The 23,746-nt window shown below is 48.7% G+C and overlaps 1 protein-coding gene across 1 annotated transcript in view; it reads right to left on the bottom strand.

Annotated features, from left to right (window-relative positions):
• Positions 1-21,565, bottom strand: part of TMEM51 (transmembrane protein 51) — a 39,647-nt gene extending 18,082 nt beyond the window's left edge. The window contains exon 1 of the mRNA XM_053280584.1: positions 21,351-21,565. The gene's annotated coding sequence lies outside the window, so the exon portion shown is untranslated. The remainder of the gene's footprint in view (positions 1-21,350) is intronic.
• Between the last annotated feature and the right edge of the window lie 2,181 nt (positions 21,566-23,746).

The following is a 23,746-nucleotide window of genomic DNA, read 5'->3' on the forward strand; positions in this document are numbered from 1 at the left end:
AATGTGTTTCATGAGAGGTGCAAGATTGCAGGCTGAGAGGCCCAAATTAATGCTGTAAAATCCGGGCCCGCCTGACGGGAAACGGCTTTCATTGGGAGTAATTAACCTCTGCACTGCTACTCAGACGCCTTGGCTTGTTCTCCCTAAGTGAGACAGAGGGAGAAAAACCACGTCCATTAGCTTTGTTCGGTTAACAGCCTTGGATAGGCTGTGACTTGGAAGGGAACTGCAGCCTTTTAAGCAATTAGCTGAAGAGCGAGGCTGTGCCAAGGAGATCTGCCGCTTGATTTGGACGCCCTTCAAGCTCTGCACCCCGGAAGCGGCCAGAGAGCTTCGGAGCAGGATATCTCTCTGGCCGGTTTTATCTCAGAGGTGCTGGAAGGGTGCAGCCAGAGAGTTCCACTCTGAGCCGGGAGAGCCGAGTTCAAGTTCCAGGTGTTCCCTAGAGTTACTGCAACACCGTAGAACTAGAGCAGGCCTACACTGGGCACCATGTTCTTGGACGGGCAGGGCCATATGCTGGGAGAGGAGAGCTGGTCTTGTGTTAGCAAGCATGACTTGTCCCCTTAGCTAAGCAGGGTCTGCCCTGGTTGCATATGAATGGGAGACTTGATGTGTGAGCACTGGAAGATATTCCCCTCAGGGGATGAAGCTGCTCTGGGAAGAGCAGAAGGTCCCAAGTTCCCTCCCTGGCAGCATCTCCAAGATGGGGCTGAGAGAGATGCCTGCCTGCAACCTTGGAGAAGCCGCTGCCAGTTTGTGAAGTCAATACTGAGCTAGATAGACCAATGGTCTGACTCCGTATATGGCAGCTTCCTATGTTTTTTTAGGAGAGGAGAGCAGGTCTTGGGGTAGCAAGAATGGCTTGTCCCCTTAGCTAAACAGGGTCTGCCCTGGTTGCATTTGAATGGGAGACTTGGTGTGTGAGTACTGTAAGATATTCCCCTCAGGGGATGGAGCTGCTCTGGGAAGAGCAGAAGGTTCCAAGTTCCCTCCCTGGCAGCATCTCCAAGATCGGGCTGAGAGAGACTCCTGCCTGCAACCTTGGAGAAGCCGCTGCCAGTCTGTGAAGACAATACTGAGCTAGATGGACCAAGGGTCTGACTCAGTATATAGCAGCTTCCTATGTTCCTATGGAGCTGAAGACCAAGAGGGAGATGGTTCTTTGAGCTAAAGACGTATTTGAAAAGCACATCTGTTCCACCATAGATTATCAGCCTCAGGCAGTGTTCCCTCTAACAGAAAATCCCAGATGTTGTTGACTACAACTCCCAGCATCCTCAGCACCATCCTCAAACCCACTGCAGCTATCGATTCTGGGAGCTGTAGTCAACACCATCTGAGATTCCCTCTTACAGGGATCACTGGCCTCAGGCTGTGAAAATTGTCCGCTACAGTACCTGCACAGTCACTGACGCAGAATCTTGTGCACCAAAGACGCGTCCACACAGACACATTTACGAAAGGGGATAAACCCTAAGGAATGACCCCAGTAATTCACACTAACTAAATGTTAACAGGCTATCCCCCAAGAGACAAAATGATGGGCTAAAACCAGAAGACAGGAGCCCTGTACAGTGGGGCAAAAGGAAGAGGAAGTCCCACCCCTGCTGCGTCACCCGGTTCACAGTTACGACAGTCATGGTTACGATGTTCACTGTTCACGGTTATGACCAGTGTTCCTTGTAAGAGGGAATCCCAGATGATGTTGACTACAGCTCCCAGAATCCTTAGCTACAGTGGGCTTTGGGTGAGAATGCTGGGAGTCGTAGTCAACAACATCTGGGATTTTCTGTTCGAGGAGACCCTGGTTACAGCGCGGCTTGTCTGAAGAGTGTAGAGCCCTCCCGTGACGGTGAGACTGGATTGATCCAGTGATACAGTGGGGGCTCGACTTCCTGTCTCTCTTCACCCCATTGTACCCGGCTACAGCAGGGTGAAGTCGTACCATCTGAAGCCGCCTATCAACAGCTGGAGGACATGGAGCTGCTTTCTGAACAGCATCAGGGAGGGCTCCAACCCTGCTCAAAAGCATAGGGATCAATCACTTAGACATTTCCTTTCGTTGATCGACTTACAGTGGCCAACATGCACTGCAGCAAAATGCACAGCAATGTTCCAGCCATAAGAGGGGCTGTTCCAGTCACTCTTGCACAACCACACGCCGTGGTAGTTGCATTGGGAATATAATACAGTGGTCCCTCGACTTACGAAGATAATCCGTTCCGAACGCACGTTCGTAGGTTGGAATTTTCGTAAGTCGAAAAGCGCATCCACGGAGGTCCGGAAACATTCGTAAGTCGAGGAAACCGCATCTAAAAATTCATAGGTCGAGGAAGCCACATTTAAACCGGCAACAACTTCCGGTATTTTTTGTCGTTCGTATGTCGAAATCTTCGGATGTCGAGTACTTCGTAAGTCGAGGGACCACTGTACAAGTAGTGCATGGCCGGCGATCACGCAAGGGTAACCGAACACACCATGATGACACCGCGTCATCGTGTGTGTTAGAGCCCACAGTGCTGCGGACAGGCCTGCGCCTCCCGCATTTCACTGCGGAACATGTTGGCCACTGGGATCCTCTACACTTCTACTCAGCAGCCAAGACCCGCCAAGTTCAGCGAGGAAGATCTCTAATCAGAATGCAGCCGGGGACTGCAGCCTTATTGACTTCAACCTGTTCACGCACAATTAAAGCCGAGAATAGTTGGGTTTCAGTTCCAGCAAGCATACAGAGCTGGGTCTCATTTCGGGTTTTTTTTATCTGGAGCGTTTCCAAACGGCAATTGAACACAATTTCTCTACGCTAAGGTTGACAGGGTGGGGTGAGGGTGGTTCATACGAGGGAACCACTTACTGCAATGTCAGGATGGTGAGAGAAGATGCCATTTCATACAGCCAACGGCATACTCAGCTCTGCGCCTGACAATTCGCAGTCACCGAGCATTACGTGTGTCCTTAATAAGCAGCACTCATGAAGTGCTCCAAACAGCTTAACTTTATTTTTATTTTTTATTTATTTACATTTAATATCCCGCTCTTCCTCCTAGGAGCCCAGAGCGGTGTACTACATACTTGAGTTCCTCTTTCACAACAACCCTGTGAAGTAGGTTAGGCTGAGAGAGAAGTGACTGGCCCTGAGTCGCCCAGCGAGTCTCATGAGGCTAAATGGGGATTTGAACTCGGGTCTCCCCGGTCCTAGTCCAGCACTCTAACCACTATACCACGCTGGCTCTTTACGCACTTCCTGCAGCAGCAAAGCTGCCTGTCTGGGAAACCTTCTGGTGAGGTTCAGAGAAGTTGTCTAAAATATTTTGTATGGCACGCCTTCCTACATTTTACCAATGAAAACAGGAACTCTGTTACCAAAACAAATATTTATAAACCGCTCTTCAACCAAGTTCTCAAAGCAGTTTACATAGAAAAATAAAAATACATAAATAAGATGGCTCCCTGTCCCCAAAAGGGCTCACATTCTAAAAAGAAACATGAGATAGACACCAGCAACAGACACTGGAAGGATGCTGTGCTGGGGGTGGATAGGGCCAGTTACTCTCCCCCTGCTAAATATGAGAGAATCACACCAAATGAGAGGTGTCTCTTTGCTCAGTTAGCAGGGGTCTGTGAATTCGCGCCTGTGAATGGTAGCGAGTGAGTCCAAGCAACCTGGAAGCAGGGAGAAGCAGGCCATAAAGAGAACACAGAGCCCGTGATTCCAGAGGGCCAAAACAGATACGACAAACACGAACACGATGAATATTGTGATACGGCTTTTCAAAAAACACCCCCAAAGCAGTTTACCAATACGATACGGCAATTCAATACGGCTTTTCAACAAACATTCTCAAAGCAGAAAACAAACAAGCAAATAAAAATGGTTCCCTATCCCCAAAGGTCTCATCTTGTTAAAAAGCAGCATAAGATAGGCACCAGCAACAGCCGCTGGAGGGATGCTGTGCTGGGGACGGATAGGGCCAGTTGCTCTCCTCCTGCAAAATAAAGAGAATCACCACTTTTAAAAAGATCCCGCTTTGCTCAATTAGCAGGGGTGGAGCTAAGATGAGCTTGCCCAGACACACACCCCCCAACATTTTAAAAGATGAAAACAGATTCCCTTGCAATAGCCCATTCTGATGCCAGGGATAACTGCCCAAGCCCCCACCCACAATGACACATCACTGAAGACTGGATTCCATCTGCTAGATCAAGCCCGCTCAACTTAGACCCCCCCAGCTGTTTTTGGACTACAACTCCCATAATCCCCAACCACAGTGGCCAATAGCCAGGGTTTATGGGAGTTGTAGGCTGACATCTACAGGAGGGCCAAAGTTGAGCAGCCCTGCCCAGATGCTCTGGCATGAACAGTGCCTTCATATTGCTTACGGACTGTCGTGCAGGAACATTAGAGGATGCAAAATGCGTCCAGGTGAATATCCATAGCCAGTGTGGTATAGCAGTTAGGGTGCTGGACTAGGTCCTGGGAGACCCAGGTTCAAATCCACACTCAGCCATGAAGTGACCCTGGTCCAGTCACTTGATCTCACCCTTGCCTACCTTGCAAGGTTCAATATAATTTACTTATTTTTATTTTTTACATTTTATATCCTGCTCTTCCTCCAAGGAGCCCAGAGTGGTGTACGACATACTTAGGTTTCTTTCTCACAACAACCCTGTGAAGTAGGTTAGGCCGAGAGAGAAGTGACTGGCCCAGAGTCACCCATCTAGTCTCATGGCTGAATGGGGATTTGAACTCGGGTCTCTCCGGTCCTAGTTCAGCACTCTAACCACGACACCACACTGGCTCTCATGCCAAACTGACAAACTGTGTCCTTGAAGGAAGGGCAAGATGGAAATGTAACCTTGGGATGTCTCGGAAGGTTTCAGAAGAGTGGAGGCTCGTTCCTGACTTTGCACAGAGAATTAGAAACACTTTGTGTTACTCAGCAAGATTCTTTGCCCTTCTGAAATGGCCGGGAGGTTCTGTTCACCTCTCACTTTGCGCTGGCACATGCGCTTGCCAGATTTAAAAAGGCACTATCACCCAAGTGCTTTTGCGCTTGCAAGATTTAAAAGATATGGTTGCCACTGGTGACCACAAAGTGCATTTTTGGACCAGAGCACAATACTCACTTGTGCTCCTTGCATATTGCAAGCGAAGTTGTTGGGAGTTTTTGGTTTAAAAAAATAGATGACAAAAGGAAAGAGTGGTTTTTTTAAAAACCCCTTTCTGGTCAGAGATGTTAGAAGTTTCCCTGCTAACTGAGCAAAGAGGCACCTTTTAAAAGTGATGGTTCTCTTTACTGAACGGGGGGAGAGCAACTGGCCCTATCCGTCCCCAGCACAGCATCCCTGCAGCGGCTGTTGCTGGTGTCTCTCTTATGTGAGGCCTTTGGGCTCACAATCTATTTTTTTTTTAAATAAATTTTCACAATCTAAATTTTCACAAATTCATTCATTCTTTCATATCTATGTAAACCGCTATGTACACCAGGGATTCTCAATGTCAGGTCCCCAGATGTTATTGGACTTCAACTCCCATAATCCTCAGCCCCAGTGGCCTTTGGTTGGGGATTATGGGAGTTGAAGTCCAATAACATCTGGGGAACCAACGTTGAGAACCTCTGCTCTAGATAATGCTGGGAAGGACCCACAGGAACAGAGGAAATTGCCTTTGACAAATTCAGACCACCTAGCTCAGGACCATCTACACTGACTGGCAGCAGCTCTCCAAGATTTCAGGCTGGAGTTTCTCTCAGCCCTACCTGGAGATGCTGCCAGGGACTGAACCTGGGACCTTCTGCCTGCAAAGCAGACGTTCTACCACTGAGCTGTGCCCCATTCTCTCAATAGCGAGCTGCTTTCCACTGAGTCAGACCTTTGCTCCATCTAGCTCAGTATTGACTGAGCACTGACTGGCAGCGGCTTTCCAAGGTTAGAGGCAGGACTCTTTCTCAAACCTACCTGGAGAAGCTACCAGGGATTGAACCCGGGACCTTCTGCATGCAAAGCAGACACTCTACCACTGAGCTGTCACCCCATAAAGGTAAAGTGTGGCGTCGAGTCAGTTTCGACTCCTGGCGAACAAAGAGCCCTGTGGTTGTCTTGGGTGGAATACAGGAGGGGTTGGCCATTGCCTCCTCCCGCACAGTATGAGATGATGCCTTTCAGAATCTTCCTCCATCGCTGCTGCCTGATATAGGTGTTCCCCATAGTCTGGGAAACAAACCAGCAGGGATTCGAACCGGCAAACTCTGGCTTGCTAATCAAGTCATTTCCCCGCTGCGCCATCCCAACACTCTGAAGAGCAATTGCAAGTGGTCTGTCTCAGAATGAAGAGACTTCCCATATAACCCACATAGTATTTTATTTTATTTTTTGCAAAAAGCGGAGACTGAAAGACAATGTTCACAAGCCAAACACCGCAAGCAGAGAACCAGGAAACTGTCTTACCCTTCCTGGGCGGAAAATGCCGTTTTGCCGACTTCTCAGCATCGTCTCATTCCACCTTTGGCGGCTTGGCTGTGGCCGCCTGGGCATTTTATAGCTTGGAGAGAGCTCACTCACTTTTTCAGGAGAGCTCTTCTCACACCTCCCCGCAAACAGCTATCAGGCAGGGCTTCCTGCCTTAATGGGTTGAGGGAGAGCCAAATAAACTTTCCTTTTCCCCACACTCTCCTGTTCCCAGAACTCTTTCCCAAAGAGGGAGAAATACCGCCTGGCCTTCCCACATGGGTTGATCAAGGAGGAGGTGATTGGCCAAGCTCACAACGCTCAGCTGGCAGGAGAAAGCATCTGAAGGGTGTGCAAAAAGGTGGAATCCGTCCCCCACCCTCAGTCCACTGCATTCCCTACTAACTGAGCAAAGAGGCATCTTTTCAATGTGGTGGTTCTCTTGCATTTAGCGGGGGGAGAGCAACTGCCCCTATCCGTCCCCAGCAGATCATCCCTCTAGTGGCTGTTGCTAGGGTCTATTTTATGTTTCTTTTTTAGATCACGAGCCCTTTGGGGACAGGGGGCCCTTTTATATCTATATATATTTATATCTATATCTATGTAAACCGCTTTGGGAACTTTGGTTGAAAAGCGGTACATAAATATTCGTCATATTCATATCACAGGGAGGCTAGGGCAGCAATGAGTCTATGAAGATGGGCCAGACAAGGGCAACTTTAGGGGTCGCATGGCAGATACAGTACAAGACATCCAGCAGTGTCCTGTTCAGTCCCACAGGCCCCACCAAGCCAGCCTTGCGAGGAGCCTGTTGGGGACACCCTGACTCCAACATGAAACCCAGAGTTACCAACCCAGAATTATGTGGAATCCAGGCCTGTGTCTGATTCCATTTTATTAAGGAATCCATTAATGCCTGAACTCAGATGAACTGACAGGACACCCAGCTCTCGTGACTTGCCTCTAGAACAGATGGCGATTGCTTTGTGAAGGTATGGGGTAATCTAGCATGGTTTCTCAAGGTTTGTGAAATGGGTAGTCAAGAGACTCAATGGCCAGGATCGCTTTCCTGTCTCACACACAGCCAAATGCTATCACTATGGAATGCCTTTACAGATGCATGGCAGGAAGATTTACACACACTGGCAATCTGGATACGGTGGTGCCCAGTTCATTCATGTTGAATCAGAACTCATAGTCCAGCGGGCCAGGCTGAGTTCTGTATCTTTGCCAGTATCACTGAACCCCTTGCAACAGGAGTTCAAATGGAGTAAAATGATTAGAACTCCTAAAATTTGCCTGGACCTGCTCTCAGGTAATGTCCCTGGCAAGCTAGGAGCTGAGCTCGCATTTCCTCTTACAGAAAGCTTATACCGATCATTGGTGATTGCTCTGCTATCCAGTGAATTGTCTGGAATTGCTAGGGGATAATCCTGTCTTTTCTCTGGGGAGATATTTGCTATGTAGAATTAGAAACATTGTTTATACTCAATTGCTGTCTTTAGAATTCCACCCTAGGTAGATGCACACAAAAGAAAACAATTGAACTGCTCTCTCACACCTATAGCCTTGATTTTTTCCTCCATAACACCTTTTATCCCTTGAGAAATCCATAATGCTGAGGAAAGTGGAAGGAAAGAGAAGACGAAGATGACCAGCAGCAAGGTGGAGGGACTCGATGACAACAGCAGTGAATGCACCACTGAGAGACCTTCAAGGCCAAGTTGAAGACGGATCATCCTGGAGAGAATCTATCTATGTGGTTGCTAAGAGTCGACACCGATTTGATGGCACTCAATCAATCAATCAACCAACCAACATATTTTAACACTCTCGGGGGACCAAGCGCTAGAAAATCTGGGGAGAAGAGAAGATGCCCATTTGCAAGCTCAGAGATGCCGATTTGCTTTGGGAATGCCAATAGAACAATACTCTGCCCAACAACAGTTAACAGGATATTGGACCCAGATCCTAATCAACCTGGATTGACCTAATATCCTGAACTAATATCAACAATTAAAAGACAGTATTGAGAGGGTAACAGCAAATTGTCACCTTTTGGGGATCCAGGAAGGCTGATGATATTTCAGATAGACTCTATGGAGATCAAATAAGGAAAGAACTATGAGAACGGAACTCTCTGGACATGGCCAATCAGCAAGCTTTGCCCAACCAGCAGATCTTTGCTCAAAAGCGACCCCAGAGTTCACCGTTCAAGCCGCGGGGCTAGAGCAGGAATTCTTCACATGGACAGGGACCGTCTGTGACCTCTGCTGCACAGTGAGAAGTCAAGACTACCCAGCCATGGTGCTCTCTTGCTCTCTCTCTCTCTCTCTCTCGGCCTTGCTCTGAGCATCTACCACCGGCCGGCCTGACCGCTTGAAGCCTGCATCGTTTCCAAGCCCCACCAATGAACAAGTCCTTTGAAGCCGCCTCCGTGAACCTGGTGAGATGCCTATTCAAAGCACAGCTCAGCTTGCGCCCCACTTCCCTCCTCCCTACTAATCACTTGAGAGCTGGTCTTGTGGTAGCAAGCATGACTTGTCCCCTTAAGCTAAGCAGGATCTGCCCTGGTTGCTTATGAAAGGGAGACTAGAAGTGTGAGCACTGGAAGATATTCCCCTTAGGAGATGGAGCTGCTCTGGGAAGATCAGAAGGTCCCAAGTTCCCTCCCTGGCAGCATCTCCATGATAGGGCTGAGAGAGATTCCTGCCTGCAACCTTGTAGAAGCCGCTGCCAGTCTGTGAAGACGATACTGAGCTAGATGGACCAATGGTCTGACTCAGTATGTGGCAGCTTCCTATGTTCCTATGTTCCACTGCCACCCATTTCCTAACCCCTCCCTTCTTTCTTCTCGCTCTCTACATGGTTCAGAATGCTGCCTCAAGGATGCTCGTGGGTGCGAGTCGCTTCACGAGTATCACACCCATCCTGCGTCAGCTTCATTGGCGACCGGTCCGCTTCCAGATTCAAGGTGCTGGTTTTAATTTGAACCTAATAATGGTTTTTAATCTGACTTTTTTTTAAAAAAAAAATGATTTTATTACTTGTATCTGTCTCTGTCTTATTGTTGTAAGCCGCCCCAAGCAGTATTGCACTGGAGGGGCGGGGTATAAATATTTTAAATAAATTATTATTATTATTATTATTATTATTATTATTAAATGTTTTAATATTATTGCCAAGTTACCCCTGCTAACTTGGCAAAGAGGCACCTTTTAATGTGATGATTCTCTTTATTTAGCAGGGGGAGAGTAACTGGCCCTCTCCACCCCCAGCACAGGACCTCCAGTGACTGTTGCTGGTGTCTATCCTATGTTTCTTTTTAGACTGTGAGTCCTTTGGAGACAGGGAGCCATCTTATTTATTTATTATTTCTCTGTGTAAACCACCCTGAGCCATTTTTAGAAGGGCGGTATAGAAATCAAATAAATAAATAAATAAATAATATTAGGATTCGTTAGACAGCTGTAATTATTGATTGCACACACATGTGAATAGTTAGGCACATTGCACTACACCTTGAATCGGAAACGTGTTTAGTTTGGATGACCTCCTTGAATTTTATCCTGATGGAGCAACTTTCTATAATAAAGACCACTGAATTATTTGGGAATGTTTCGGTCTTCTTTCTACTTTCATACATGGTCACGGTATAAAGAACTGGTCACTTTGGAACAGTGGTGAAACAAGCCTGATTTCATATACTAGCTCCGGAGCATATCTAGTGTACAAATCAGGCTTGGCTCACAACAGGCCCACCTAGGCTTGTTGGCTTTGACATCATCTGTCAAATGGGAGAAAAGCCGGCCTTGTGGCAGCAAGCAGAAGTGGTCCCATTTGCTAAGCAGGGTCTGCCTTGGTTTACATGTGGATGGGAGCATACTGTAACGGACTGTAAAGTACTGTAAAGGATTCCCCTTTACAAGCATATGAACCGGGTCGACCCGGTTCGACCGCTCACACTGGACCGCAACCGTTTCGAATGAACAGGCTCGTGGACCAGGCAGTTCGGTTCGGGTTCGGTTCAGATTTGAACTCAACCATCCATAGCGGTTCTGTGCACACCCCTATAGCTTGTGATATTCCTAAGTGCAAAATGCGGAGAGAGCCAGAGCTTAATCAGCTGGTATTCCTTCTACCCACACCTACTGAACATGGTTTTACATGCTAACACTAACCCTTTCTGGGGGGGTGTGTGTGGTTATTACCGGCGGCGGGGGGGGTGGGGGCTGCCCCTACTGGCCATGCTTCACTGCCTGTTTGACTTGGGAGTTCTGTCTTACACAGCCTGAAGGGGAAAACATCAAATTGCAGAGAAGAGTCTCATTTTTTACATGAACTACAATCTGAATTGTATGTATGTATTTGTTTATTTCGGCCCAAGGTCAGCATAAATACAAAAAGATAAAGAAACAACAACTGCAGCAGTAAATACATAAAATACATAAAACATTAATACCTTCAAATACCGTATACATGGCTAATTTCGTTCAAATAAAACCAGTTAATCTGAAGTGCACAACCAGCATCTCGTGCCTCAATCACTCTAAGCCGAATCTTGCTTGCTATGAAGAGAAATTTTGCTACCCTCCTGTGAGCATACTCTGACCTAGCAGTAAGCAGGAAAAGGACCTTGTCCCCATCAGAATTAGAAAAAAGATCAGCTTCTATCTTTGCTTCTTTTTTGGAGGAGAGACAGGCAGGAGTCCTAGATTTCCCCACTGCTTTCTATGGGCAGAGGTCTTTTTAACCCCACAAGTGCATGGGGAAAACATGGCACCCAAAGCAACCAGGACGTTCCACCTCTAGAAAAGGGCATTTTAACTCTAACCTAAAGGCACAGCGGGGAAATGGCTTGACTAGCAAGCCAGAAGTTGCTGGTTCGAATCCCCGCTGGTATGGGAAACACCTGTATCGGGCAGCAGCGATATAGGAGGATGTCGAAAGGCATCATCTCAGACTGTGTGGGAGGAAGCAATGGCCAACCCCTCCTGTATTCTACCAAAGACAACCACAGGGTTCTGTGGTCGCCACGAGTCGACACCGACTCGGCGGTACACTTTACCGTTACCATCTCTATGAGGCTCTTCTGCTGCGTAAGGGTCACATGATGGCTAATCAGCACCAGCTCTCTCCAGCAGAGGGAAAGGAGGGCAATCCTAGCCACTGCCCAAATGCACCTGTGAGTTATACACTGTATTTCTGTACACAAAACACTCAAGAAAGCTTACAAATCCATCAGAAAAATAGCAACATATCAAACCGTTAGCCAAAGTATTCTAACTAGTAATTCATCCAACGAGTACTAAAGGAAATTTACAAGAAAGAGGCGTATGATTTAATAGTTGCAATCTTATTTCTGTTTCCAAAAGAGCTGGGAATGTTATGATCCTCATGGGTGCATAACCAGAGGACCTACGGGCAAGTACTGGCACACTCAGGCTAACTTGCAGATACATCGGCTTCACAAGAATTTTGAGGAGGAAAAATGCTAAGGGGACCAACAAAAAACCCCACCACAAACTGCCCCAAGGAAACTTAATGGAGTGGAATGTTTGCAGACTCAAAGGGCATTTAACAGACAAGCAGGTGGGTGGAGCTAATGGAACTGTTGTAAACCGCCCAGAGACGTAAGTTTTGGGCGGTGTAAAAATATTATAAATAAATAAAATAAATAAAACTGGGTGAGGATGAGGATGAGGAGAGGAAGAAGGGCTTGAACAAAGAGAGAGAGAGAGAAGTTTATTTGGTCATTGACCAGCAAAGAAGTGTGAGATGTTTCTCAGGTTGAAGAATACTCTCTCAAGACAGTCACGGACCATTCTGCTTTGGGGAGGGAAAGGTGTCTAAAATGCTTTAGTTTTCTCACCAGCCATTTCACACCGTTGTGCTTCTGAGGGAGAAAGAGGTTGACACATTTAAGCTCTTAGAATCGGGAGTTAACCCCTGCAAAAATAAGATTGTGTGTGTGTGTGTACACACTCCTGAGGAATGGTGCCGGGGTGGGGGAGAGTAGCACTCTGAATCTGCTAATCTGCTGATGATGCACACGCACAATCACACAATAAACTAACAATATTCAGCATCAGACGGAACTCATTCGGCAACCTTATGTTGCAGGTCCATACCTGTTTGCCAGCGCTCCCACAGCTAATAAAAGCAGACGACAAGTGGCTGCACCCAATTTACAGATGGGAAACTGAGGCTGAGCGATAGCACAGAGATCTGCAACAAAGCTGGGATTCCAACCCCCATCTCTAGCCTAACTCCTTGTATCACACAGAGCATTACTTATTAATCATACTTAATATTATTACTAATCTGTATTAGACTATCTATAGCTTTAATAATACTAATAATAGCTCTTGACTGTTTTAATGGTTTGTTTTCATGTAAGCCGCCCTGAGCCATTTTGGAAGGGTGGTATAAAAATCAAATAAATAAATAATAATAAATAAATAATCAATAATAATAATAGTGACTGTTGCTGGTGTCTGTCTTATGTTTCTTTTTAGATTGTGAGCCCTTTGGGGACAGGGATCCATTTTATTTATGAATTATTTCTCTCTGTAAACCGCCCTGAGCCATATTTGGAAGAGCAGTATAGAAATTAAATTAATAATAAGAAGAAGAAGAAGAAGAAGAAGAAGTTACTAGCTGGGCCTGGCACAGAGCATCTGCACTTCTGCTGGCCCATCTGGCCCACTTCTCTCCCCCCCCCATGTTTTCTGGCCAGCTTTCAAGCTGGCCCGGCCCCTCCTCCTGCCCGTTGCCGCCTGCTCCCAACGGCCAGCCCAGCCCGCCGGTGCCTCCTCATCCTGGCGGCCGTTTTCTCCCCGTCCCTAGTCTGGCAGCTGTTCATGAACTCTCGTGAGAGCTGCCACACATTGGGATTAGCAATGGGTACGCCTAGGAGAAATAAATATATAGATACTAATTTCATATTAATAATATCCAAAGCAGTTAAGCACACTCAAATCCACTGCAATCAACAGACTTGTTGATTATTTAGAACAGTTTGACACAGCTTTTTCAACCCAAATGGGCCCGCAAAGTGGCTCCCCGGAAAGCCAGAAGCAGCAAACATCTTTAGACACCCTAGTCAAGAGATCCTACTAATCCCCAGCAGAACGGATAACTGAATTGATCCGGAAAGCTTCTGGAATAAAACAGTCTGTGCCAGGCAGATGATCAGAGAAAGACCTTCCAGCCTTCCTGGAAAGCAAGTTACAGAACCTGAGGGCCACCACTGCTAAGGCTCTGCAATTCCTCCAATGCCCTTGAGAAAGAGAGAACACAGAACGGATCTCCTAGACAGCCAAAGGTTCATACAGGAGGAGGCAGCTCTGGAATTCTTCAAGGCCGCAAGGAGTTGGACTTTGAAAGTCAAAATCAACACCTCCAATTGGGACCAGAAACCAACTGAGAGCCAATTGAGTTGTTCTGAAATTGGAATAAAACCTGCCCCTGGTAAATGAATCCTGGACCACCTTTTAGAGATATTTATACATTTACAGACAAGAGCTGGTGTGGGGGTGTACGGGCTAGAGCATGGGAAGGCAACCCATGTGGCACTGCAGCTGCTGTTCAACTACAACTCCCATCATCCCCAGCCACAATAAATTGTGGTACGTGTACATGGTACTCAGTATAAAGCAGCATGTCGTGTTCCTTTTGAAAACGACACGCCATCCCTTTTCCCATCTGAACACACACCTGGCTTTCAAGAACAAATTGCCCGCGTGCACCCGAGGCAAAGCTGCAAGCAAAGATTGCTACGGGTAGGACTTTGGCTGGAGGACCGCGGAGCACAGGCACATGGCAACTCACTGCCTGTTGACAAAAGGCTGGGCAGGGTCCGTTAGTGATGGGCCTGAACTTCCTTCGTCAAACAAATGTGGCTGAATCAGCGCGAGGCTATAAAAGGGGAGTTCGCTCTCGCAGGACTTTTCAAGTTCACCAGTTTTTGAAAAAATACATATCAATCGACAAAATGGGGGTTTCACCCTTCCAAGCAGAAAAACGAGTTGGTTTCTTCCTGCTTGTGCTTGGGACTCTGCACGTATGTGACGCCCACCCTTGCTTGGAAAGAATCCCCAACTGCGTGCCGCCACGATTCGCTGGCTGAGAAAAGCTTTTAGGAGTCGGGGAGAATTTTTATTTTGCATAACATTCCATCATGCGGTGGCTGCGGAGAAGTCCGACACAAGCAGTCCGACACGAGCACAAGCAGTCCGACACGAGCACAAGCAGTCCGACACGAGCACAAGCAGTCCGACACGAGAAGTCCGACACAATTTGCACTCTCACTGGTAAGTAAGAAAAGTAAGACTACAGGAGGACCTCGATATCCACTGATTCGTTATCCGCAGATTCGCATCTCCACGGTCCTTCAGGTATTTTCAAGCGGGAGCTACTTCAGACCCTTAAGAGCTGTAGGTGGAAAGCGCTGGGAAGGACGACACTTCCCGGCACTCCGTGAGCACCTTCCAAGATGGGGCAGCAGTTCAAGGGGGCTCCGTGTCCCAAAAAGGAGCACCCCTCCCATGCTGGACAAAGCGCGGCACTGAATGGTGGGAATGCTTGTCTCTGCATGGTGCTGGGGGACAGTGCAGAGCAGGGATGTGCACGGAACCGGATGGCGGTGGTTGAAGGCGGGGGGGTGCATCTTTAAGGGCGGGGTAAGGTGCACTTACCCCTTCCAGCCTTACAAGGAAGAACGTTGCCTTAATGGCAAGCGACACGACCCACAAGCAAAGGTGCCACAAACGTCTGATGCGCCCACAGCAAGCAGAAGATACGCAAAGACCGTACATGTGTGGGCGGGAGAGAAATTTCCAGGCCGCAAGTAAGGCACCAGATGGTCAGTGTCCAAATATTTTCTCGACTAACGTCTCACACCATTGCAAGTCTGTCTGTCTACCGTCTGCTCCTGAACAGCGTTGCTGGCGTGGGCACAAGAGGTACTGCTGGAAATCCGAGAGGGTAGAGGAGAGGATCCCTCAGGGGATGGAGCCGCTTTGGGAAGAGCGCCTGCGGGCTTGCATGCAGAAGGTTCCAAAGTTCCCTCCCTGGCAGCATCTCCAGATAGGGCTGAGAGAGACTCCTGAGTGTAACCGCAGAGAAGCCGCTGCCAGTCTGGGTAGACAATCCTGAGCGAGATGGACCAAGGGTCTGACTCAGTAGAAGGCAGCTTCCTGTGATAAACTGTCCAGATTGCACAGAATTTTACAGCTGCAGAGAGAGCATTCACCACACGCTCTTCCACCTCCCCACTCAGATTTTGCATCTGTGATTGCAGAAAAAAGAATCACGGCATTCTCCAGTGGTATTTTGTTTGAATGGCGTATGTGTCACTTCTACCAGGGAAGATAGGGTGGAGCAACCCTTGCCCACTCACCTTACTTTCACTTTCCCCACACAACCCAAGAATTACGAGCACAATTCCTAAGCGTACTTCAAGTAAAGTTGAGACATCGAGTTGGTGTCGACTCGTGGCAACCACAGAGCCCTGTGGTTGTTTTTGGTAGAATACAGGAGGAGTTGACCGTTGCCTCCTCCCACGCAGCATCTTCCTATATCACTGCTGCCTGATAGAGGTGTTTGCCATCGTCTGGGAAACATACCAGTGGAGATTCAAACCAACAGCCTCCTGCTCTCTAGGCAGGTTGCTTCTCTGCTGCACTGTAAGGTCTTGACAAATCCCAGGTGCCAGGGAGCAGTGGCACCCAGAAAGTTGTTATTTCATGAAATCTTTCTTTGGCAAGGAAGATGTTCTTGACAAAGAACTGCTTCTGTTCTAAGCCCCGTTTCTGCTCTAAGGATACGTAACATTCGCATGTTACGTTCCACACTCGTACAACGGGTGTACAGTCATTCACCTGTTATGTTGAAAGCAGGTACAGAAGGATACCTCCTAACTATATCATTCATTTGAAGGGCCTGTATCCAGGTTCACTTTTAAAATAAACCCAGGTACAGTCATTTACACAAACACAAGTACGAGAAGGCAGACATCTGTACACTGTCTCGTTCAGCATAATGTCTGAATCAGGCTGTTATTCATAATGTTTGAATCGATTCATAATGTCTGAACTGGGCTGATGTTATTTGTAAAGGGGATAAAGATCTGCTACACAAAAACCAAACTGGAACATAATGCACATAAAAACAGCTTTTAAACTAGTGTGAATACTTAGCCTCATCCCACTTCATTTGTTAGCCGCCCCATAACAAATTGTTCTCTGGGTGGCTCATAACACAGCATTAAAATATCAAGTAAAAACGCATAACACATGAAATCACTACACACCAAAAACAAAAACAAACCAAAACAACCCCAATAATAATAATACAATACAAAACAATTTTAAAACTTTTTAAAAGTCAATTTAAAAAATCAAATTTTAAAAAAATCAAAATTTAAAATTTAAAAGGCCTGAGTGAACAAGAAGGGCTTTCTGCAGATTTTCCGCACTTTGCATTTCCCCCAACACATTTGGTAACAGCAGCAACTCCCAATCTGTGGTTTATTATCCTCCATCACGAAGTCCAGAAAATTTGTCAAGTCTGGCTCCTAAATTTTTAGGCTGGCTCCTATATCCAAAGAAAATTTGTCAAGGCCTGATTTAACTTTGCAAAACAATGATTTATTTTTAGAATGAAACATTCTAAACATCCTGTTCACAGAAAAAGAGGGGAGTGGAGAGTTTTCTGCCCCACAGCATGCCTCAGGCAAACTGGCCAGCCTAAATGGAACCTCTCCTCCCAGGGGGAGAGCAACTGGCCCAATGCAGAGGACACCAGCAAAGCATCTGCATCTGCATCTGTAAGGAATCGTTGAATCGTTGAACTAGTATGTATCCACAGCATTGGTGAATTGGCTAACTTCTCTGTTTGGTTAGGACTCAATGAAGACCAAGGTTTCCTCTCCCACGACAGGAAGGAAATTAGATCACCAGAAGTTAGTCAGATGCGTGATCAGCTAGTTCTAACTCCAGAAGAGCTAATCCAAAAACCAGGAGCTGGGTGCATTTCATTCGCTCACATGCTATGTTGAACACACAACCTGTGTACACTGTATGCACATCCAGATCTGTACACATGTACAGTTCTATACACATTACAGGCCAGTTCAGATGATACTTTGCCCACACAATCCCTGCTAACCGAGCGAAGAGACACCTGTCAACGTGGTGATTCTCTTATATTTAGCAGGCGGAGAGCAGCTGGCCCTATCCAACCCCAGCACAGCATCTCTCCAGTGGCTGCTGTGGGTGTCTATCTCATGTTTCCTTTTTAGTTTGTGAGCCCTTTGGGGACAGGGGGTCATGTTTTCTATTTATTTATATCTATGTAAGCTGCTATACCTGATGGCGCAGTGGGGAAATGACTTGATTAGCAAGCCAGAGGTTGTTGGTTCGAATCGCCGCTGGTGTGTTCCCCAGACTATGGGAAACACCTCTATCTGGCAGCAGCGATATAGGAAGATGCTGAAAGGCATCATCTCATACTGCGTAGGAAGAGGCAATGGCAAACCCCTCCTGTATTCTACAAAAGACAACCACAGGGCTTTGTGGGAGCCCCGAGTCAACACCGACTCGACGGCACGCTTTTCCTAACCATGCATACGTGTACAGATCTGAATTATTCACACATTACAGTCAATGCACATACAGATATCGCAATAGCAACAGCAACAGCAATAGCACTTACATTTATATACCGCTTTATAGCCGGAGCTCTCTAAGCGGTTTACAATGATTTAGCATATTGCCCCCCAACATTCTGGGTACTCATTTTACTGACCTCGGAAGGATGAGTCAACCTTGAGCCCCTGGTCAGGATTGAACTTGTAACCTTCTGGTTACAGGGCGGCAGTTTTACCACTGCGCCACCAGGGGCTCAAGGTCAATATACACTTACATTTTACATTTTCTATCCCGCTCTTCCTCCAAGGAGCCCAGAGCGGTGTACTACATACTTAAAGTTTCTCCTCACAACAACCCTGTGAAGTAGGCTAGGCTGAGAGAGAAGTGACTGGCCCAGAGTCACCCAGCTAGTCTCATGGATGAATGGGGATTTGAACTCGGGTCTCCCCGCTCCTAGTCTAGCACTCTAACCACTACACCACGCTGGCTCACTTCCTAGTTACAGTCAGCCTTTGAGGAGGCCTTTTAACAGGTTCCCTTTTAACAGGACCGCACAGCAGTGTTCACTCTAAGGCGCGCACACGGGTTTCTTGATGTCCACTCACTTAATTCTAGATCCTGCTCAGACTGAATCAGGAAGGCCCCACTCCGAATGCGCGTGCGCACACACGGCCTTGATCCTGCCGCCCAGAACAAAAAACCCATTCTGCACACAGATGAAAAAAATCAGTCAGAACACCTGGACACAGCCAAGGGTGGCCCTTTCATGAGGCAAGGCGAGGCAGGCGTCTCAGGCAGCAGATTCCTGGGGCACCAACGGGGGGGCAAGATCCACCACCCCCCTCCAGGCCAGCAGAGCAGTTCTTCAGGAGCAGCGTTCCCTCTAACAGGGGTTTCCAGATGTTATTGACTACAAGTCCCAGAATCCCCAGCTGCAATGGCTTTTGCTTGGGGATTCTGGGAGTTGTAGTCAACAACATCTGGGAGTCCTTGTTAGAGGGAACGTTGTTCAGGAGTACTCTGACAAATACGAATACGACGAATATTTATAGACCGCTTTTCAACAGAAGTTCCCAAAAGCGGCTTACACAGATATAAATAAATAAGCACACAACATGCCTCTCTGTCCCCAAAGGGCTCACCATCTAAAAATTAGATAGATTTTTTTTTAAAGCAATAGCCACTGGAGGGATGCTGTGCCGGGGAGGGATAGGGCCAGTTGCTCTCCTCCTGCTAAACACAAGAGAACCACCACTTTTGAAAGGTGCCTCTTTGCCCAGTTCGCAGGGGATCCTCCCTCCACACTCGTTGCAAAGCTTGCAAGCAGCATAAGGAGGGAGGAAGAAACAGCCGCCACCTTCCCTGCCCTCTCCACATTTTCAGTGCTTGCAAAGGTTGGTAAAGGGGTCCGGGCCCCACCAGGGGCGTGGGGCATTTGTCAGCTCGCCCAGCCATTCACACAAGCACATCAACGCACGTACAGACATTTCTAGCACAGGAGTTGGCTTTAAGGAACGGCAGGATCCCCGTCCACCCCACCCCATTTTCGAGGGGTCCCCCTAGAAGGAGAGCGGCGCAGAGGGCTGCTTCGGCCTGGGCAAGGTCCTAGAAAGTCCAGGCAGAAGGAAGCCAGGGGGGAATCCCCTTCCCTCCCAGAAAGCAAACAAGCTGTGCAAGAGGAAAAGGAGAAAAAGCAGAAGAGGCTACAATGCTGTGCATGCTTCTCCCACGGAGCCCGAGGGCCAGGCTAATTTACTCATGAGTAGTCCCAGTGACACTGGCATTAACAGCACATTTTAGTGATGACTAATTACTCATGAGTAGTCCCATTGCGAGTTTTTTGGGGGTATCTAAATATGCAAAGTAAATAAAGAGGGCAAGACAGTAATGACTATATTACTCATGAGTAATCCCAGCAATACTGCCATTAACCGGACAAGTTAGTCATGACTAACTAATTACTCCTGAGTAGTCCTGGTGACATTGAGGATTCACATCCAGACTTCTAGAATCCATTCTTAAATCGTTTCAATGTTTTAATTTGTTTGAAATCTGTGTTCTTAACTGTAAACTGCCCAGAGATGTGAGTTTTGGGGCGGTATATAAATATTTATTGATTCATTCAGTCAATTTCTATACCGCCCTTCCAAAAATGGCTCAGGGCAGTTGACACAAAGAAATAACAAATCACACAAAGAATAATTACACGAAGAAAAGAATAACAAATTACACAAAGAAATAACAAAGCGAATAAATAGGGTGAGATAGTAAGGACTAAATTACTCCCGAGTAATTCCAGCACTACTGCCATTAACAGGACAAGTTAGTCATGACTACTTACTCATGAGTAGTCCCGGTGACACTGACAATTGCCATCCAGACTGCTAAAATCCATTCTTAAATTGGTTTGATTTGTTTTAATCTGTGCTCTTAATTGTAAACCGCCCAGAGACGTGAATTGGGGGGGGGGCGATATATAGATATTTATTTATTTTATTTATTGTGAAATTTCTACCCCGCCTTTCGTTAAGAAAGTCCCAAGGCGGCTCCCATGTGCGAAATAAATCAATAGGGCAAGAGGCTAATGACTCAATCACTCCCCGAGTAGTCCCGCCATTAGCAGGGCAAGTAACTCTGGCTGGCAGCCAGGGGGGTTACTCTCGAGTAAACAGGCGCAGGAGGACGGCGGCAATCCCCTCGCGCTCGCCGCGACGCGGAGCCCCGCAGAGATCCGCCCGGGATGGGAGGAGATCCGCCGTGACCGTCCCACGTCGACGGGGGATCCCCTCCTTCCTCCGCCGAGGAGATCTCCGTCCACGTGAACAAGAGAGAAGGAAGTAGGGCGACGAGGAAGCCCCGCGGCCCGGGCCAGCCACCAGAGAGCCGCCCCGGCCGCGATCGGGACACACCTGCTGGGTGCCTCTCCCAAAGTTGCCTCTCCCAAGGGCGCGTGAAGGGGCGCCGCCGCCCGAAGGGGATCCCGCCAAGCGCCCTCTCCACTGGGGGAAGGACCCGGCGCCTCCCGGGGGCCCCCTCGGTGCCAAGCTCGGCGCGCACTCCGAAGGGGTGCCTCCAGCCAGGCGCTTGGAGAAGCGCCAAGGGCGGGCGGACGGGCGGGCGGCTCTCCGGCCAGGGGGCACCCCGATGCCTTAGCTCGCCCCGCGGTGCGGACACACGGGAGGCGATCCGGGGGCGCGCGCGCTCCGGAGGGGAGTAGTCGTGGGTGGATGCGCTGCGCTGGCTCACCTGCGTGCCGGACTCCTCTCCCGCGCCTTCCGCGCATCGTCCCGGCTCCGATGAGGCGCCGCCGGCTTCGCCTTCCTCCTCCCTTCCCCTCTCGGCGGCGGCGGCGGCGGGGGGTGGCCAAGCGCGGAAGCGGCCGCCCAGCGCCCTGCCCTCCCACTCCAGCCTGCCGCCCGGGCGGGGCCTCGTCGAGCCTCGGTCCCTCCGGCACGCCCAGGCCTCGCCAAGCCCGATGCCGCACGTCGCCTGGAGCCCGGGGGGGGCGGGCAGGTGAAGGGGCGGACGCTGCGCTGCCCTCCCTGGCAGGGTTTTTAAAAAATTCCTGCGTGTGCTGCTCGTCACCGCCTCGGTAGCCTTGCCTGGCTTTATAAGGGATACACGGGCAGGCTCCTGGAGTAGGAGGAGAGGCCTCAGCGGGTCTCTTTTTTTGCCGCGAAATGGAACCTCCATGTGCAGGGCCAGTCTACCACTCAATCCCCCGTGTTAAGAGCAAACTGGAAGGGTTTGTGTTTTTGTGCCGTGAAATGGAACTTCCATGTTCAGGGCCAGTCTACCACTCAATCCCTCGCGTTAAGAGCAAACTGGAAGGGGGATTTGTTGGGGGGGGGGCAATTGATACATGGGCAAAAATTCTCAGCACCCAGCACAACTAAAAAAATAACTAAATTGGAAGCTGCCGACGACTGAGTCAGCCCTTGGCTCCACCTCGCTCAGCACACCAGGCCTGCTCAGTTCAGCCCCCACCCCCGCCAGCTGTTTTTGGACTCCAAGCAAGCCCCATAACCCCCAGCCACAGAGATGGTCTGAATTGTAGGCCAACATCTGCAGGAGGGCTGAAGTTGAGCAGGGCTGGCCTGCACAGACTGGCAGCCGCCCTCCCAGGTTTCCGGCAGGAGTCTTTCCCAGGCCTGCCTGGAGATGCTGCCAGAGATTGAACCTGGGCCTGGGAACCCTCTCTAACACCCCCCCCCACCCTGGCCCGAGTATCTTCAACCAACCACCCCCACCCCCCGGCAAGGGTTTTCCAGTCCGCCCAGTGCCTGTTTGGGTTGGCCACTGGCCAGAAGCTCGGGGCAGGCTTTTTGAGAAGTGGGGGAGACTGTTCCTGCACGTTGGGATTCTAGCCATCCTTTCTCTCGCTCCTTCCCACCATGTCGGCCTGCGCGTGGGGATTGCCCACCACACTCTCCCCGTCCATGTGGGCAGCAGCCCTCCTGTGAGTGGAAAATTACACTCACAAAATGGCTGCATGTACATAGTGGATTGAGCTGCCTAATGGCTCAGCGGGGAAATGAGAGGAGAGCTGGTCTGGTGGGAGCAAGCAGGACTTGTCCCCATAGCTAAGCAGGGTCTGCCCTGGTGGCATATGAATGGGAGACAAGAAGTGTGAGCACTGGAAGAGATTCCCCTTAGTAGGGGATGGGGCCGTTCTGGGAAGAGCAGAAGGTCCCAAGTCCCCCCCCCCCCCGGCAGCATCTCCAAGAGAGGGCTGAGAGAGATTCCTGCCTGCAACCTTGGAGAAGCCGCTGCCAGTCTGTGTAGGCAATACTGAGCTAGATGGACCAAGGGTCAGACTCAGTATATGGCAGCTTCCTATGTTCTGATGTTCCTATGACTTGATTAGCAAGCCAGAGGTTGCTGGTTCGACTCCCCACTGGTGTGTTCTCCGGACTATGGGAAACACCTCTATCAGGCAGCAGCGATATAGGAAGATGTTGACAGACATCATCTCACACTGCGCGGGAGGAGGCAATGGTCAACCCCTCCTGTAGTCTACCAAAGGATAGGTTCTGTTATTTATTTATTTATTTATTCAATATTCGATTTTTATACCGCCCTTCCGAAATGGCTCAGGGTGGTTGAGCTCCTGGCAACCATAGATTCTGTGGTTGCCAGGAGTCGACACCAACTGGACGACACAATTTTACCTTTGCCTTTACACAGTGGATCAGGCCCTTTGTTGTTGTTTTTCTGGGTTGTTTTAATGTGGACATTCAGGCAAAGGAACTGTGATTTATTATTATTTGTTAAGCATATTTGCATTCTGCTTTTCAACAAAAAGAGTCTCAAAGCGGCTTACGTAGAAAAAGGGACGAGAAGAGGGTTCTCTGCAGAGGTGCACCTACAGGTAGGTAATTTTGGAGCCTGGGCCTTTGGTGTCCCTGCCCCCACTGCAAGTTAAGCATCGTCCCCCTACACACGCACACACCCCGTGACACACGCAGAATTTTTAACATGTGGGTTCTGGAAGGCACCAACAGCAACTGAACTCACCAGAATGTAAAGCAGGCCTATTCATGCAAATATGAACTAGCAGAAACATTTCAACAGAACAAATTCCCATGCCACAAATTTCTTTCCCCACCCCGCACCCCTCTGTCTCTAAAGCACCCGGTGCA

Source organism: Hemicordylus capensis, chromosome 16 (genome assembly GCF_027244095.1).
Source record: "Hemicordylus capensis ecotype Gifberg chromosome 16, rHemCap1.1.pri, whole genome shotgun sequence".
NCBI lineage: Eukaryota > Metazoa > Chordata > Lepidosauria > Squamata > Cordylidae > Hemicordylus > Hemicordylus capensis.